Here is a 19,118-nt window from a genome sequence, read left to right on the forward strand (position 1 = left end):
CAGGTCAGGGTGGCAGCTAAAGCGCGCACGCAGAGACCGGGAGCGAGCCATCAGCGGGACCCGTGTTTTCCCACAATTTTCATGTTTTCTCCTGTGTTTTCCCACAATTACATCGATTTCCTTTCTGAAGATTTTGTGAGCAGTTGCGCAACTTTCACATTTAAGCAATGTACAAAAGAATTGCAATCCCTCTAATCACAGCTCATTATAAAAGAGCATAAAATCACATTAACATTTTTACACCATAATCCGTTCCGTATTCAGCCGGAATCTTGCTAGAATACAGCAAGAGTTTTAATGACTGGAATAAGTTGCCAGCAAGGATGATTGAGGCTAAGACACTGGACTCATTTGAAAAAGTTTCATGCTGCGATGGGAAGATAGTAAAGCAGGTTTTGTTGAAGAATAAGATCAAATGGACCAAAAAGCCCTCTTCATCCAAACCAATTATGTGATGTTGTGAAGATCTTATAGAAAGCCATGAGGTGAATGACCAAATTATCCAGAGGATTTATGGCCAGGATGTTTGCTATTTAACCACCCAACGTAGAAAGAGATTGTGGAGTCCTGCGCTCAGTGTTTAGAGCGCTCGCGTTGCAAGCGAGAGACCTGGGTTTGATTCCCAGCAGGGCAAAACCTTGCGCAAGTTTCCTCACGCCTGATAATAATCCCTCAAGAAAAAAAAACAATAATAAATTGGTCACTTCAATCCACGACTGTCTGTGGGACGCTGCTGTGCGCAACTGGCTGCTGCGTTTCGACTACAAGTATACAGTCAATTCACTTTACAGTATATTCTGTGAAGTTTTGAGATGTTTAGAAAACATAAAGGCATTATATCAAATGCAAGGAATATTATTATTTTATTTATTATCTATTCACAAAAGCAGAAGAAAAGTTCAGCTGAAGAAAACCCTTCAACTCATTTAATCTTGTCCTTCCAGAACACCCACAGTAGCATATTCACATTACAGCATCAAACCATTTCTTAAATGAACCCAATGTCCTACCCTCAACAACCCATTGCCAATCTATGCCAGTCAATATTTATGCTCTTTGCAAATAAATACTTTCTAGCATCTGTCCTGAGCAACTGAGCAACCATTAACCTGTGCCCTCTTGTTCTGCTGCATCAGCAGATGTGAAAAGGAGTGTTTGGAAGTGACAAGTACCATTCTTGTGCAGAATGATATAGTAATTTCAGCATGAGGCACCTAAGTAGCAGTCTATTATAGCCAAGTAGCTCAGAACAGAAGATCTCTAAAAGTCCCTATAATCTTAAACCATTATTTTCTTGAAATTTAAGATGACCGCACTTTCAGTCATCTCTTCCCTGACACCCCCTTCAGCTCCCACCACCAGCTTGGGTGCTGAGACAGCAGTGTCAAGTCCTTTGAGACATCCTCCCAATGTGAAGGGCGCTATATACATGTAAATTGTATTACATGGTGCAGAAATAGAGAAAACTCTTAAGTTCAGTCTCAATTTGGAAACTTCTTCAGTCAGTAAAACGACAGCCTCCTAATAAAGTCTGGATTTAAGATTTTTCCTTTATTCCCTGCAATCTTACATTTTAAGATAAAATGATCTCAGGGTATGGCCTGGTGGAATTTCAGTCCTCTTCTGACCTTGGAGTGGAATTTTGATTGAGAACTGATTCCCTCATCATGGATATTATGAGGGGTCTAACCACAGCTTGGGAGGCAATGCAGGTGATGAGTGACCAGTCCATAATGAAAAGCATGTTTGCCAAATGGTCACCCAACAGAGGCAAGTAAGTGTAAGTAAATGCGTTAGATCCATCTCTGCAATCTGCGTTATTGGAGCTGGCAGTAAAAGAATGGAAGAGATGGATGGGTTCTTAGCAATGTAATTTCCTCCACTTTCTCCTAGAAATTCTACAGAAGTGCTGAGTAAAACCATCTAGTGGGGAGTCTTTCCCACACCACCACATTTCTCGTCAGATGTGACCTTACACAAACTTGTTTTCAAAATCAGAAACTATTTCCTTTTCTTGGTAACGCATACTTAACAAGACAAGGTTGCAATTCCTCTCTGCATAGTTAGAAACTGGAAACAAGACCATTTTAAGAGATAATTACTTCTTGTTTGAGAAATGGAGGGGCAAGTGGAATTCCTCTAGAAACCCATTTGGTAAAAGGGGATCAACAACAGCTGCTTTGTTATAAAGAATGCCTTCCTATAGCAATGGTTTCTATGTGCTTTTTAATCACATCAGATTTGATATAGAGCAAAGGCAGACTTGGGAAAGAAAGTCAGACACATGTATGTCTGTAGAAGACTGGGCAACATCTAATGCTGTGTAAAGAATGTCAATGATATGGTAGCTGAAAATCCACAAAGCACATATTATTGCAATTGTGCTGCATTGTGCACAGACTCAAGAGGCTTTAAGCTGCCCCAATGCCGATGTCTAAATAAGGTACATGTGTGACTAGCTTCACATTACAACTCGCTGCATTCCCATTGACCAATCCTGTTGGGGTTATGTTCCAGCAGAGGTGGAACTAAATGGCCAAATCAGCTAGGTGTTAGCCCAGCTCCAGTTTTCAATCTGGATCAGGTGGAGTGTTCAAGCTCCATGCTGGGAGCTGAGCTCATACCCTCAGAGTGACGTTCCTCCATTGTTGGAGGCGCTATCCTGCAGAATGAGATATTAAAGTGAGAACCTATGATGTTAGACCTCATAAAACCATTGGATAATGGAAGGGAGTTTCATTCAATGTCCTGTCCAACAACCCTCATGATAATAATCATAATTGCATTTGATACATCGCCTCATCAACAACAACAACAAGATTCCATTTATAGAGCGCCTTTCACGTCAGGAGGACGTCCCAAGGCGCTGCACAGTTGGGTCATGACCCGAGCAGGGGGGAAATGGTCAGGGTGAGGGGAGGGAAGGGAGGGAGCAAGGAGGAGGAAGAGAGTCGAGAGGGGAGCTGAAGGCACGGTCAAAGAGAAAGGTTTTGAGACCGGCCTTGAAGGAGGAAAGGGAGGAAGCAAGGCGAAGGCACTGGGGGATGGAGTTCCAGAGCCTGGGGGCTGAGAGGCTGAAGGCCCGACCACCGATGGTAGGGCGGTTGGGGCGGGGGACGTGGAGCAGACCGGAGCCAGAGGAACGGAGGGTACGGGCAGGTAGGTAGGGGGATAGTAGGTTGGAGAGGTAGGAGGGAGCAAGGCCGTGAATGGCCTTGTAGGTGAGGATGAGGATCTTGAAATCAATCCTCTGGGGGATGGGGAGCCAGTGGAGGCGAGCGAGGGTGGGAGTGATGTGGTCCCGAAGCCTGGTGCGGGACAGTACACGAGCTGCAGAGTTCTGAATGACCTGCAGCTTGTGGAGGGAGGTGGCGGGAAGGCCGGCGAGGAGAGAGTTCCCATAGTCCAGCCTTGAGGTGACAAAGGCGTGAACCAGGGTTTCAGCAGCGTGAGGGGTGAGGTAGTGCCGTAGTCTGGCGATGTTCCGGAGGTGATGGAAGGCGGTGCCAGTTGTGGTGCGGATGTGAGGGAGAAAGGACAGCTCAGGGTCGAACAAAACGCCGAGGTTCCTGACTGGCTTTGAGAGGTGGAGAGTGCAGCCTTGGATGCTGATGGTGTCAGCGCCTGAGGTGCGGAGGCGCTGACGTGAGCCAATCAGGAGGGCCTCGGTTTTTCGCACGTTGAGCTGAAGAAAGTTGTCTCTCGTCCAGGACTCGATGTCGGACAGGCAGGCTGTCAGGACATCGGTGGTCGTGGAGTTGAGAGTAGAGGAGGAAAGGTAGAGTTGGGTGTCATCCGCATACATGTGGAAGTTAACCCCATGTTTGCGGATGATGTCACCAAGGGGGAGCATATAGAGGGTGAAGAGGAGGGGACCGAGGACAGAGCCCTGAGGGACACCACATGAGACAGTACGGGGGGTGGAGGAGAAGCCATTCGTTGAGACGAAGTGAAGACGGTGGAAAGGTAAGAGCTAAACCATTCAAGGACAGTGCCTTGAAGGTTGAGGTGGGAGGACAAGCGGTGGAGTAGGATAGCGTGGTCGACCGTATCGAATGCTGCCGATAGGTCGAGGAGGACGAGGAGACAGAGGGAGCCCTGGTCACAGATGGTCAGGATATCATTGGTGACCTTGACCAGGGCAGTTTCTGTGCTATGAGCAGCACGGAAACCTGACTGAAGGGGTTCAAAAAGAGAATGGGTGGAAAGGAAAGAGCGCAGTTGGGAGGCGACAACTCTTTCCAAGACCTTGGAGAGAAAGGGGAGGTTGGAGATGGGCCGGTAGCTTGATAGCTGCGACGCATCAAGGGAGGGTTTTTTCAGGGTGGGCGTGATGATGGCAGTTTTTAATGGAATGGGGACAGAGCCAGAGGAGAGGGACAGGTTTATGATGTCAGTGATGTGTGGGGCAAGAAAATGGAGCTGGGAGATAAGGAGTGGAGTGGGGATGGGGTCAAGGGAGCAGGTGGTTGGTTTTAGGGATAGGATGAGTTCAGTGACAGAGGGTGGGGAAACGGGTACGAAGGTGTGTAGGGGAGGATGGGTAGGAGTCGGAGTGTGGGAGGGAAGGGGTGGGTGGTGGGTGGAAGTTGGAGGGGAAGTGACCGCGGAGCGGATTCCCTTGATCTTGGATTCAAGGAAATCCAGCATCTCCTCGCAGTGAAGGTTGGAGGAGATGACCTGCGCGGGGTGGCGGGGGGGACGGAGGAGTCGGGATGTGGTGGAAAACAGTAGCCTGGGGTTGTTCTTCGCCTCCAGGATTATCCTGGAGTAGAAGGACGACTTGGCCGAGGCTAGAGTGGAGCGGTAAATTTTGAGGAGGTCCAGCCAGATTTGTCGGTGGACCGTTAGGCCAGATTTGACAAAGGTGCGCTCAGCAGCCCGCACCTGGCATTTCAGTGAGCGGAGGTGGGTGGTGTACCAGGGGGAGGAGCGGGAGTAGGAGACAGTGCGGGAAGTGATGGGGGCAAGAGTATCGAGTGTGGAGGAGAGGATATTGTGGAGGAGGGAGAGAGGAGAAGAGGGGTCGGTGAGGGTTGAAGGCCAGAGGGAGAGGAGTTCAGAGGACTCCAAGGCATCGGTTAGGGATTGTGGGGGTAACTTCTTCCAAGGGCGGTAGAAGATGGTGGTGGGTCTGGTGGAGGTGGGGAGGGGGTGGAGGTGGTGAAGGAGATGAAGTAGTGGTCGGAGATGGCCTTGTCGGTAATAGTGACATCCGAGACACTGAGGCCCCGGGTGATCACCAAATCGAGTGGGTGGCCGTGACTGTGAGTGGGGGAGTTTATGTGTAAGGAAAGGTTGAGTGAGGAGAGCAGGGAAGAGAAGTCTGTGGAGATGGAGCAGGAGGGGGTGAAGTGTAGGTTAAAGTCGCCCAGGATGATGAGGCGATCAGAGGAGAGGCAAAGAGATGTGAGGAGTGTTGAAATGTCAGAGATGAAGGTGGGAGAGGTTTTAGGGGGCCGGTAGAGGAGGAGGATTTTAAGGGAGAGGAATGAGGGGTGGGAGAGGGTGAGGTGCTCGAAGGAGGGGAAAGAGCCAGTGGAGTAGGGGGATAGGGCAAGTGGTGTCCTTGAGATAAGGGCAACACCACCGCCACGGCGGTTGGGGCGGGGGATGTGGTGGGAGGTGTAGCCGGGTGGCGTGGCCTCCGTGAGGGGGAAGGTGTCGCCTGGGGTGAGCCAGGTTTCTGTCAAGGCCATGATATCAACGTTCTCATCAAGGATGAGATCGTTGATGACCAGGGCCTTGTTGCAGAGGGAGCGGACATTTTGCAGTCCGATGTGGAGGGAGCGGTTGACAGAAGGGTGTGTGGGAGGGGAGGGGGGTCCAGGTTGTGAGGCAGGGGTGGGGGGAATGGGGATGAGGGAGGAGAGGTTGACTCCCCGGGTCTGTGTCCGGGGTGGCTGGCGAGAGTGGTGGGGAATGGGGCAGTCGGTGTGGCTGCTGCTGGACAGCCAACGCCGAGTGCCACGGTGAGCCCGGCGGAGGATTCCCAGACTGGAACAGAGGGAGGTTGTGGGAGGGTCAAGTGGGGATAGAAGACGAGAGGGACGGAGAGAGAGGAGGAGAGAGCGGGAGAGATGCAGAGGGGGGAGGGTTTGGGGGGAGAGAGGAGGGGGGAGGGAGGGAGGGGGTGAGGGGGCTCGGGTCAAAGCGGCAGCCATAGTGCGCACGCGGGGACCGGGAGCGAGCGGTCAGGTGGATGGCATTATCCCGCAGATTGGGGCATCGAACCCAACAGGACCATAGTGGGCTCTGATGTGAGCCCTGGGGGGGGGGGGGGCGCAGAGGGTTTTTTTTTTTTTTTTTTTTTTTTTTTTTGTGCGCGCGCACTCACCTGAAAACTAATCTATGACGTCGCAGTTCCCCCGCTCCGCCTCCAGACCACCCCTCCCCTCCCCTGCCTAGCTGAACTCGCTCCGGCGTCGAGTTTAAGTACCTGGGTCAGTAGGCCCAGGCTCCTCCCCGCGCTGTCCTGCTGCCGCTCCCCGACTGGCTGAACTCGCTCCGGCGTCGAGTTTAAGTACCTGGGTCAGTAGGCCCAGGCTCCTCCCCGCGCTGTCCTGCTGCCGCTCCCCGACGCTCATCAAGTCTTCTAGATGTCTCAAGGCGCTTCACAGAATATACTGTAAAGTGAATTGACTATATGTTTTTTGGCTGAAATGTGGTAGCCAATTGCACACATTAGTATCCCACAAACAGTTATGGATAAAGATAAATTGGTCATTCACCTCCTGTTTACATGCTATATAAAAAGCAACAATATCATTTTTTATTAAACGATAAAATAATTCTTATATTTCCTTGTATTGTGTTCTCAGATGACCACAAACTGAACAAGGCACATACTGAATGCATGCACAGGCAGACCTGGGTCATGGATGAAGCAATTCCAAAAGGGAATTGGATAGGTACTTTTCCAAAAAAAATTGCAAAGATATGGGTAAGAGCAAGGGAGTGTGACTTATTGGGTAGCACTTCCAAAGAGCCGGCACAGGCATGATGGTTCGTTGTCCTTCTTGCAGCCATGGCATGTGGCAAAGTGTCAAGCTTGCTTCATTCTCCCAGACCCTCCTGGTGAGGGGCTTCCTCCATCACCCCCCCACCCTGCAGTCAGACTCCACCAGGGCTAGAGACAGAGGTTTTACATGACATTAGCTCCATACTGTCTCAGATCCAATGCAAAGCCCTCTCTGAAGGAGTGACCTCATTCATGGTTTAGTCTGTCACGATATTGCCAGATGTAATAATAATAATACTCCTTGCATTTGATATAGTGCCTTATCATGTCTTCGAGATGTCTCAAGGCACTTCATAGAATATACTGTAAAGTGATTTGACTATGTTTTGTGAGAAAAATGCAGCCACCAATTGTATATAGCAGTATCTCACAAACAGTCATGGATTAAGTGACCAATTGTTATTTTCACTTTTGTTTTGTGAAGGGATTATTACTCCCAGGAAAGAGATCCGCCAATCGACTAACAGCCAGTTTCCTACTTTCTGCTCGGTAAACAGAGGCATGCGGAGTAAGGAAACTTGCCCAATGTTTTGCTCTGCCCAGGAATCTAACCCAGGTCCTCTCTCTTGCGAGACAAGTGCTTTAACCATTAAGCTAAGGACTCCACGTAGATATTTGTACCTAACATCCCCTTCAATTTCTCATTTATTTGTTTTAAATTTGTGCTCTCTAATTATCGACTCTGCAACTAGTAGAAATGACTATTTTCTGTTAACTAATATTACTATTACTATTGGGACGTCCTCCCAGCGTGAAAGGCGCTATACAAATGTAAGCTTGTTGTATTCACTCTAACATAACCCTTCATAATCTTGAAGACCTCCATTGGGTGACCTCTTAACCTTCTCAGGTTAGTCAAAAGAGATCTCAGATCTTGCTTTCACAAAATGAAATCTCCCATCTCTGGTAACATTTGATGGAAGAGATGGAAATTATTGGCTAATTGCTAATTCCAATGTACGTTTTTGACTCCTGATTCTGTTAATTGGACAGGTTGCCATTTATTGGATTGTCAGCAATATTTAGACTTTCTCCCCACTTTTGGGTGGTTACATCCATATTTGGGTTCCAACCTGACATCCATTGCCCAATCATCCTGGATTTGGTGGTGGTCGTTCTCTCTAAATGGAGCAAACATAGACATAGATAGAGAAATTCTATCAGCTATTATGTACCTGAACCAAACATTGAATCCTCACTACTGTATCATTCTTCCTTTTTACATAGCCAAATGTCATAGAATCATAGAATTATCCAGCACAGAAAGAGGCCATTTGGCCGATCGTGCCTGTGCCGGCTCCTTGAAATCAATCCCACTCCCCCGCTCTCTCCCCATAGTGTGTAAAAACATTTCTCCTCACCTCCCCTCTGCTTCTTTTAACAACTATTTTAAATCTGTGTCCTCGGATTACCAACCCATCCGCCAGTGGCAATAGTTTCTCCTTGTTCACCCTATTGAATCCCCTCATCATTTTGAAAACTTCTATTAAGTCTCCTCTTAACCTTCTCTGCTCCAAGGAGAATAATCCTCGCTTCTCTACCTCTCCTGATAACTGAAGCCCCTCATTCCTGGTACCATCCTGGTCAATCTCCTTTGCTCCCTCTCCAATGCCTTGACATCCTTCCTAAAGTGTGGGGCCCAGAACTGAACCCAGTCTCTCGCTGAGGCCTAACCAGTGTTTTATATAAAGGTTCATCATAACTTCTTGACTTGTATATTCTATGCCCCTATTTATAAAGCCTAGTATCCCGGATGCTCTTTAACAGTTGTATGTGCCTGTTCTGGCACCTTCAAAGATTTACTATATGACCCCCAGGTCTCTCTGTTCCTTCACCCCCTTTAAGATTGTACCATCAGCGTATATTGCCTCTCCTTATACTTCCTTTGCATTTATTCACATTAAACTTCATCTGCCACGTGTCTGCCCATTTTACCAGTCTGTCTATTCCATTTGCAGTCTGTTACTATCCTCCTCACTGGTTACTCCTTTTCCTAGTGTAGTATCATCTGCAAACTTGGAGATTGTGCTCCATATACCCAAGTCCAGGTCACTTATATACATCAAAAAGAGCAGTGGTCCCAATACTGACCTCTGGGGGACACCACCACACACTTCCCTCCAGTCAGAAAAACAACTGTTCACCACTACTTTCTGCTCATTATCATTAATTTTGATTGAATGCTGGCTCCGACACTCTATTCCAATAAAGTCAAATTAATTTAATGGATTATCAGACAATTGAATAGTTTGGTGTATTGAATAAAATTGAGTGTACCAGGAGATGAGTCTCCTCTTATATTTAGTCTGGTTATGTCAATAGTTTTGTTTATTGAGTAATTTTCATTGTCAAATTGAGAATTTGATTAAGAGAATTTTGAAGCTCTTCCACTCGGTAGCAGTGAATAAGGCAAAACAGATCCTGGGCGAGATAGGGAAAAGCTATTTCCGCTGGTAGGTGTGTCTGTGATTCGTGGTCACAGTCTTAAGATATCTACCAAAAGAAGCAGAGGGGAGGTTAGAAGAAATTTTTTCACTCAGCGAGTTGTTGGAATTTGGAACGATCTGCCTGAAAGGGCAGTGAAGTCCGATTCGATAACAGCTTTTAAGAGAGAACTGGACAGGTATCTGGGGAAGGCGGGTTTGCAGTGCTATGAGGAGAAAGCTGGTGAGTGGGGTTAATAAAAGTCAGTTGCTCTGTCAAAGAACTGGCACAGACTCGATGGGCCGAATGGCCTCTTCTGTGCCGTAACATTCTATGATTCTATGATTTTATGATTCTATGAAAAGGGCAATATTGAGCTGAAATAGTGGGGTAAACATGTCACTTTATAAATCACCGGTGCGACCACACTTGGAGCAGTTCTGGTCACTGAAATAGAAAAAGGATATCACAGTGATTGAGAGGATACAGAGGAGGGCAACCAAATGATTGAGGGGATGGAGGGATTGGACTATGAGGAGGAATTAGATAAATTGGACCTGGAGGAGAGAAGGTTTAGGGGCAATATGATTATTATCTTTAAGATTCTGAAGGGACTATGATGTAGACCACGATAAGCTGTTTTATCTTGTACTGAACAGTAGAACTAGAGGTCACGACCTGCAATTGAAGGCAGAACAAATCTGCGGAAAGACTATTTCATGGGTGATTAGTTAACTTATGGAGCAGACTCCCTGGGGAGACAGTGGAAACAGTAAATGTTGTTTCAAGCACAAATTAGACAGATTTCTGCAAGAAAATAATACCTCGGATACATATATAGTTTGGGATACAACATGTCAAGCGACTGCCAGGATGCTGGAAAACGAACTAGATGATCCTTGGTCTTCTTTTGTCAGCAAATTCTTATGTTCTTATGTTCTTTTCTGAGACTCAGTTTATCATCTCATCTGAAAGACAACACCTCTGACAATTCCTTGCTCCACTGTAGTGGTATTTCAGGCTTGACTTCGAAACCAAAGTCGAGGAGATCCACTCAGCTGCCTCTGCCCTGCCGACCACACCCCATCTCTGCCTCACACACCGGCCCCTACCCATCATCACCCCTATCCTTAAGTTTGACGCCCTGGACTCATCCCTGCTCTCAAACTACCGCCCCATCTCCAACCTCCCTTTCCTTTCCAAGGTCTTGGAATGAATTATTGCCTCATAGCTTTGCTCTCTTGCCACTCCCTTCACAATCGGGTTTCCATGCCGCCCACAGCACAGAAGCAGCTTTGGTCAAAGTGACAAATGACATTTTGTCCATCTGTGACCAAGGCTCCCTCTGCCTCCTCATTCTCCTTGACCTCTCTGCTGCCTTCGATATTGTTGACCACTCCTCCACCGCCTCTTCTCTCACCTCAACCTTCATGGATCATTGAATGGTTCAGATCATACCTCTCACACCATCTCCACTTCATCTCCACAAACGGCTTCTCCTCTCGCCCCCGCACAGTCTCATGTGGAGTTCCTCAGGACTCTGTCCTTAGTCCCCACCTTTTCAACATCTATATTCTCCCTCTTGGTGACATCATCCACAGACTTGGGGTGAATTTCCTCCGAATTCTATCTCTCTGCCTCCACCCTAAACTCCAGGACCACTGCTGTCCTAATAATAATAATAATAATAATAATAATAATAATAATAATCCTTGCATTTGATATAGCACTTTTCATGTCTTCTAGACATCTCAAGGCGCTTCACAGAACATACTGCAAAGTGAATTGACTGTATATTTGTGGACGAAACACGGCAGCCAATTCCACACAGCAGTGTCCCACAAACAGTTGTGGATTGAAGTGACCAATTTATTATTTTTTTACAGTAGTACACAGTAGTACACATTAACAGTGAGAACCTCTAGATAGTCTGACATTAACAGTGAGAACCTCTATATAGTTTGATATTAACAGTGACACCTCTATATAGTCTGATATTAACAGTGACACCTCTATATAGTCTGATATTAACAGTGACACCTCTATATAGTCTGATATTAACAGTGACACCTCTATATAGTCTGATATTAACAGTGACACATCTATATAGCCTGAAATTAACAATGACACCTCTATATAGTCTGATATTTCCACAGTTGAACGTCAACAAATTTGACACCCTCCTGATTGGCTCCCGTCAGCACCTCCACACCTCATGCACTGAGGCACTATCCAAGGAAGCACACTCCACCTTATTAAGCCAGTATGGAATATTGACGTCTTGCAACTCCACCATAGAATCACAGAATCATACAGCACAGAAAGAGGCCATTCGGCCCAACGCATCTGCGCCGGCTCCTAAAAGAGCAATCCAACCCAATCCCACTGGCCCGCTTTCTCTCCATAGCCCTGCAATCATGTCTTCCCCCATCCTCGCCCGATTCCACTGGCTTCCCATCACACAGAGGATACAGGTCAAGATCCTGGTCCTCATCTTCAAAGCCTTGATTCCCCCTATCTCTGCGACCTTCTAACTCCCTACCAACCTGCTCACTCCCTCCGCTGGGCGGACTACGGCCTGCTTCTGCCACAGTCCCTCCATCTCACCCCCTCCCTTGCCTCCTTGAAGACCCATCTCAAGACACTCCTCTTTGACCATGCCTTTGGTCACCCTCCTTCCACTCCTGCCCTCCACACTCCCCGATCCTAAACCCCAGCTCGGGTCTGAAACACTGATTGTCCAGGGCCTTTGGACATCCTCACAACATGAAAGGCGCTCTACAAATGTAATTTTGTTGTTGTTGTTGACTGTGAGCTCCGATTCTGATGTAATGCCTGAAAGCACAACCTTCTGACTCAAAGGTGAGAGTTTCACTGACTGAGACAGGCTGACATTTATTGAGAATATTCTGACTATTTAGGATGAAATCAAACTTCAGCTTGCCTTAACTGTAAAGCTTTGGTTGACCCCTTCAAATCAACGCATCCCAATCTGGATTGGATTTGGCTGGTGACCTTGATGTCCACGCATTCCCCAGATGCCTTTGAAAATAGGCAATACGGAGCAAAACATTCTGTGCTTGGATAAGGAACACTCTTGGATCAAGTTTATCTGGATTCCACTGTACCTGCATCAATAATTGCCACTGTGGGGGATCCAGCATGCGTTTGATTTCCATTCATTCATATAATGGCTATGTGAATGAGGCTGGCTCGGTTTTGGGCTTTTGATCTTGAACAGCTGGAACATTTGGAAGAAGTGGAACACGACATTTGTGGCATAAATCAGTATCTCCATGTTCCATGTGAAATATTCTTGGCCTCTGTTTATGCCTTTGTAGGATTTTGCTTTCGGTACGTCTCTTTCAAGTGTTCCCTAACCCATGATTCAATATTGCTGCAGCTTCTATCACTGGTTTGTCCTAGCATAATCCGAGCATAATCAAAGTTAACCATTGTTGGAACAGTTTAGTAAAGTTTATTGTTTTGAAATACCGTAAAGTTTACTTCACTATTTCTCCCAGTGGAATGTTATAATAAATACATAGGATTTACTTGTGTAACATTCTCAGTATGTTCACAGTATCATTTAGTTACCATCAGGTCATCCACTGGACACCGTACTGTGAGCAAAATAGAAGTTTGTTGTGCAAAAAAACCCCAGTAAAACCAGCTGATCAACTTCAAGATGTCTCCACATCATCTGCTCTCTCAATCCTGTAGTTTAGTGGTCAGAGTACTTGCCTCGCGTGCGAGAGGCCTAGGTTCAATTCCCAGGCAGGGTGAAATATTTGGCAAGTTTCCTTTCTCCACATTCCTCTGTTTACCTAGAAGTAAGTGGGAACCTGGTTGTTAGATGATTGGACGATCACTTTCTTGGGGGTAATAATCCCTTCAAAAAAATTTTAAAATAATAATAATTTGGTCTATCAATTCATGACTGTTTGTGTGCAATTTGGCTGCCGAATTTTCCCCACAAAATATAAAGTCAATTGACTTCCCGAACCGCCTCCTACTCACGGAAGTCACCCTGGCACACTAGCCACCTTTGATCCCTCAAGGCACAGGTGCGTGCTGCCGAACGCACCTATTCAAATCTAACTCGGCAGGTCTGGCTGGACCTTATCAAAACTATGGTTCCTCCTCGGCTTCGTAAAATTGTTCTTTTAGTCCAAGATAATCTTGGAGGCCAAGGACAACTCCAGGCTCCTCTTCTCCATCACCAACCGGCTCCTCAGCCCATCATCTCATGTCTCCTCTATCCTCTTCTCCAACGCCAACTGTGAGGAGATTCTGGACTTCCTCGAAACCAAAACCAAGTGGACCTACTCAACTGCCTCTGCCATTCCAACTGATATCCCCTTCACACCCTGGTCCCTACCCATCCTTCTCTCCACACCTTCGAACCACTCTCCCCCTCCTCTCTCACCACCACTATTACCCTAATGAAACTGAGGTAATGCTCCCTCCATCCCATCCCTACCCCTCTCCTTACCTCCCAGCTCCAACTCCTTGCCCCCTACTCACAGATATCATGAAGCTTTCCCTGTCCACTGGCACCATTCCACCCCTTTAAAAACGGCTGTCATCACTCCCATCCTTACAAAAACTTGCCCTGGACCCATTCCTGCTATCGTTCCTTTACCACCCCACCTCCAAACTCTTTCCTTTCCAAGGTCCTGTAACGAGTCGTTGTTTCCCAGTTTCGCTCCTTCCTCTCCCGCCATTCCCTTCATGAACTCCTCCAATCGGATTTCTGTGCTGCCCACAGGATCTTCAATAATATTGACCAATCTATCCTCCTACAACACCTCTGCTCTCACCTCAATCTTCATGCTTCTGTCCTTCAACGGTTCAGATAGTACCTCTCACACCACCTCCATTTCATCCCCACAAACAGCTCTCTAGCCCTTGCACCATCTTGTGCGTTGTTCCTCAGGTCTCTATGCTTGAACCCCTCCTCTTCAATATCTATATACACTTGGTGACATCATCCGCAGACATGGGGTCAACTACCGCATGTATGCGAATGACACCCTATCTCTCTGCCTCCACCCTTGACTCTAGGACATCTGCTGTTCTGACAGTATGTCTGTCAGACATTAAGTCGTGGAAGAGAGCTAATTTTCTACAGTTGATCGTCAACAAGACTGAGTCTCTGCTGATTGGCTCCCGTCAGTGCCTCCATACTTTAGGTACTGGCAGCATCACCATCCAACGATGCACACTCCACTTCACCGAGCCAGTCGGGAACCTTGGCATCTTGTTTCATCCTCAACTGTTCTTTCTACCCACATCCATGCCATAACCCACTCTCCTTACCCCACCTCCGCAACATTGCCTGGCTCTGCCACTGTCTCACACCGCAGGCCGCTGAGACCAGCATACACACATTCATAACATCCAGGCTTGACTATGCTTGACTCTGGCTGGACCTCCTCAAAATTTACAACTCCACTCTAGCCTCGGCCAAGTCGTCCTTCTACTCCAGGATAATCCTGGAGGCGAAGAACAACCCCAGGCTACTGTTTTCCACCACAACCTGACTCCTCCGTCCCCCCCGCCACCCCGCGCAGGTCATCTCCTCCAACCTTCACTGCGAGGAGATGCTAGATTTCCTTGAATCCAAGATCAAGGGAATTCGCTCCGCGGTCACTTCCCCTCCAACATCCACCAACCCCCCACCCCCTCACTCCCACACTCCGACTGCTACCCATCCTCCCCTACTCACTTTTGTACCCGTTTCCCCACCCTCTGTCACCAAACTCATCCTATCCCTAAAACCAACCACCTGCTCCCTTGACCCCATCCCCACTCCACTCCTTATCTCCCAGCTCCACTTTCTTGCCCCACATATCACCGACATCATCAACCTGTCCCTCTCCTCTGGCTCTGTCCCCATTCCCTTAAAAACTGCCATCATCACGCCCACCCTGAAAAAACCCTCCCTTGATGCGTCGCAGCTATCAAGCTACCGGCCCATCTCCAACCTCCCCTTTCTCTCCAAGGTCCTGGAAAGAGTTGTCGCCTCCCAACTGCGCTCTTTCCTTTCCACCCATTCACTTTTCGAACCCCTTCAGTCAGGTTTCCGTGCTGCCCATAGCACAGAAACTGCCCTGGTCAAGGTCACCAATGATATCCTGACCATCTGTGACCAGGGCTCCCTCTGCCTCCTCGTCCTCCTCGACCTATCGGCAGCATTCGATACGGTCGACCACGCTATCCTACTCCACCGCTTGTCCTCCCACCTCAACCTTCAAGGCACTGTCCTTGAATGGTTTAGGTCGTACCTTTCTCACCGTCTTCACTTTGTCTCGACGAATGGCTTCTCCTCCACCCCCCGCACTGTCTCATGTGGTGTCCCTCAGGGCTCTGTCCTCGGTCCCCTCCTCTTCACCCTCTATATGCTCCCCCTTGGTGACATCATCCGCAGACATGGAGTTAACTTCCACATGTATGCGGATGACACCCAACTCTACCTTTCCTCCTCTACTCTCAACTCCACGACCCCCGATGTCCTGACAGCTGTCTGTCCGACATCGAGTCCTGGACGAGAGACAACTTTCTTCAGCTCAACGTGCGAAAAACCGAGGCCCTCCTGATTGGCTCACGTCAGCGCCTCCGCACCTCAGGCGCCGACACCATCAGCATCCAAGGCTGCACTCTCCACCTCTCAAAGCCAGTCAGGAACCTCGGCGTTTTGTTCGACCCTGAGCTGTCCTTTCTCCCTCACATCCGCACCACAACTGGCACCGCCTTCCATCACCTCCGGAACATCGCCAGATTACGGCATTACCTCACCCCTCACGCTGCTGAAACCCTGGTCCACGCCTTTGTCACCTCAAGGCTGGACTATGGGAACTCTCTCCTCGCCGGCCTTCCCGCCACCTCCCTCCACACTGCAGGTCATTCAGAACTCTGCAGCTCGTGTACTGTCCCGCACCAGGCTTCGGGACCACATCACTCCCACCCTCGCTCGCCTCCACTGGCTCCCCATCCCCCAGAGGATTGATTTCAAGATCCTCATCCTCCTACCTACCTGCCCGTACCCTCCGTTTCTCTGGCTCCGGTCTGCTCCACGTCCCCCGCCCCAATCGCCCTACCATCGGTGGTCGGGCTTTCAGCCTCTCAGCCCCTAGGCTCTGGAACTCTATCCCCAGTGTCTTCGCCGCTTCCTCCCTTTCCTCCTTCAAGGCCGGTCTCAAAACCTTTCTCTTTGACCGAGCCTTCAGCTCCCCTCTCGACTCTCTTCCCCCTCCTCGCTCCCTCCCTTCCCTCCCCTCACCCTGACCATTTCCCCCCTCCTCGCTCCCTCCCTTCCCTCCCCTCACCCTGACCATTTCCCCCCTGCTCGGGTCATGATCCAACTGTGCAGCGCCTTGGGACGTCCTCCTGACGTGAAAGGCGCTTTATAAATGGAATCTTGTTGTTGTTGTTGTATGCAAACTCCCTGCTTGTCGGCCTCCCCAACTCCTCCCTCTATTGGCTAAAGATGATCCAGAACTCTGCAGTCCGTGTCCTCTCCCACAAGACTCCACAACCCATTCTCACCCGACTCCACTGGCTTCCCATGATACAGAGGATATAGTTCAAGATCCTGGTCCTCACTTGCAAAGCCCTCTATGGCCTTGCTGCCCCCCTACCTCTGTGACCTCCTACCCCCCTATCAACCTTCCCGCTCTCTCCACTCAGTGGGCTCCAGCTTGCTTCATGGACCCCGCCTCGCCCGCCCCCATTGGTGGGCGGACCTTCAAACACTCTGTTCCCACCGTCTGGAACTCCATCCCACAGTCCCTCTGCCTCACCCCCTCCCTTGCCTCCTTCAAAATCTCCTCTTCATCTGTGCCTTCAGTCACCCTCGTCTCCCCTCTGCCCTCCACCCTCTCGATCCCGACCCCCAGCTCCGGAACACTGATTGTCCAGCACCTTGGAAAGTCCTCCAGGTGTGAAAGACACTACATAATGTAATTTTGTTATTGTTGTACAGTATATCCTGTGAAGAGCTTTGAGATGTCTCAACAACATGATAATGGGCTATATAATAATAATAATAATAATCCTTGCATTTGATATAGCGCTTTTCATATCGGGAGGACGTCCCAAAGCGCTTCACAGAACACACAGTAAAGTGAATTGACTGTATATTTGTGGGCGAACGCGGCAGCCAATTGCGCACAGCAATGTCCCACAAACAGTCGTAGACTGAAAATGACCAATTTATTATTGTGTTGGGTTTTGGAGGATTATTATTAGGCTCTGTGTGGAGTAAGGAAACTTGCCCAAGGTTTCGCCCTCTGCGTGGAATTGAACTCAGGTCTCTCACTTGCAAAGCGAGTGCTCTAACCACTGAGCTACAGGACTCCACAAATATATCGAATATAAGGATTATTATTATTATGAATCCCTCACCCTCCCACCAACAGCAGCCACAAGTTTACTGCACTACAGCCCTGATCTCAGCAACTCCCACCAAAATCACTTCACCTCTCTCTCTCTCTTCAGAACTCTTCTAAACACCTACCTCGCTGACTATGAATTTGGTCACATTACTCTGACTGCCTTGGTCTTCCATGTGGTCCATGTATCTCATGTCAGGGCAGATTCTATATAAGCATAAGCTGCTGTAAAACATCACAAGAAAGTGATTCCTTAACTGACACAGACATTGAGGGCTTGTGACTATAACCTGAACCCAAGCAGCTGACCTACTGGGGTGATATTTGCATAATTTCATAACGTATTCCTTGTGCTAATTAACACAAGAAATGTAGTGTGAAGCTCTAAGGCATGGTGAAGGCCTTTCACCATGTCATATCAGTCCATATCAGTCACATATCTGAATGATCAAAGAAACACAGACCACTGGTCGTTCATCTGTGGAGTCCTGTAGCTCAGTGGTTAGAGCACTCGCTTTCCAAGTGAGAGACCTGAGTTCAATCCCAGGCAGAGGGCGAAATCTTGGGCAAGTTTCCTTACTCCACACACCTAATAATAATCCCTCCAAAACCAAAAACAATAATAAATTGGTCATTTTCAATCTACAATTGTTTGTGGGACATTGCTGTGTGCAATTGGCTGCCGCGTTCGCCCACAAATATACAGTCAATTCACTTTACAGAAGATTCTGTGAAGCGCTTTGGGACGTCAAGAAGACATGAAAAGCGCTATATCAAATGCAAGGATTATTATTATTATTATCACCTCCATGATTGACAGAGGAAACAAGTTATGAAACACTATAAATTTCACCCCTTTCCATTTACTGTACATTTTGTAGCTTTATTATTTAAGATATTGTGAATTTAAATACTTGATGCACTGCAGAAACTGAGAATCATCTGTTTACTGTAGAGGGAATTGGATCTGGTTAGAGTTACACTCATGGAAAGCATAGCTGGTGTTTAGAAAATGTATTGAAATGGTTTCCATGCCCCACTTGTTACATTATAAATATTTGTGCTGTGTTAAGCTGTATCATTAAATACAGCTAAATAAAAATCCTCACTTAACTTGTAGAGCAGCCGAGAAGTATGTGAGGACCTGACAGATTCACTCAGGCTCTGACCCTCTCTTCAGGAGAACCTCAGACCCTGAAATGTCTCAGAGATGGAGTCAAAGCAACGTTCACAAATTGGCATCAAGGATTTCTGGATTTCTTAATTAAGAAAAGTGT

The sequence above is a fragment of the Callorhinchus milii genome, unplaced genomic scaffold, assembly GCF_018977255.1.
Source record: "Callorhinchus milii isolate IMCB2004 unplaced genomic scaffold, IMCB_Cmil_1.0 Scaffold19, whole genome shotgun sequence".
Lineage (NCBI taxonomy): Eukaryota > Metazoa > Chordata > Chondrichthyes > Chimaeriformes > Callorhinchidae > Callorhinchus > Callorhinchus milii.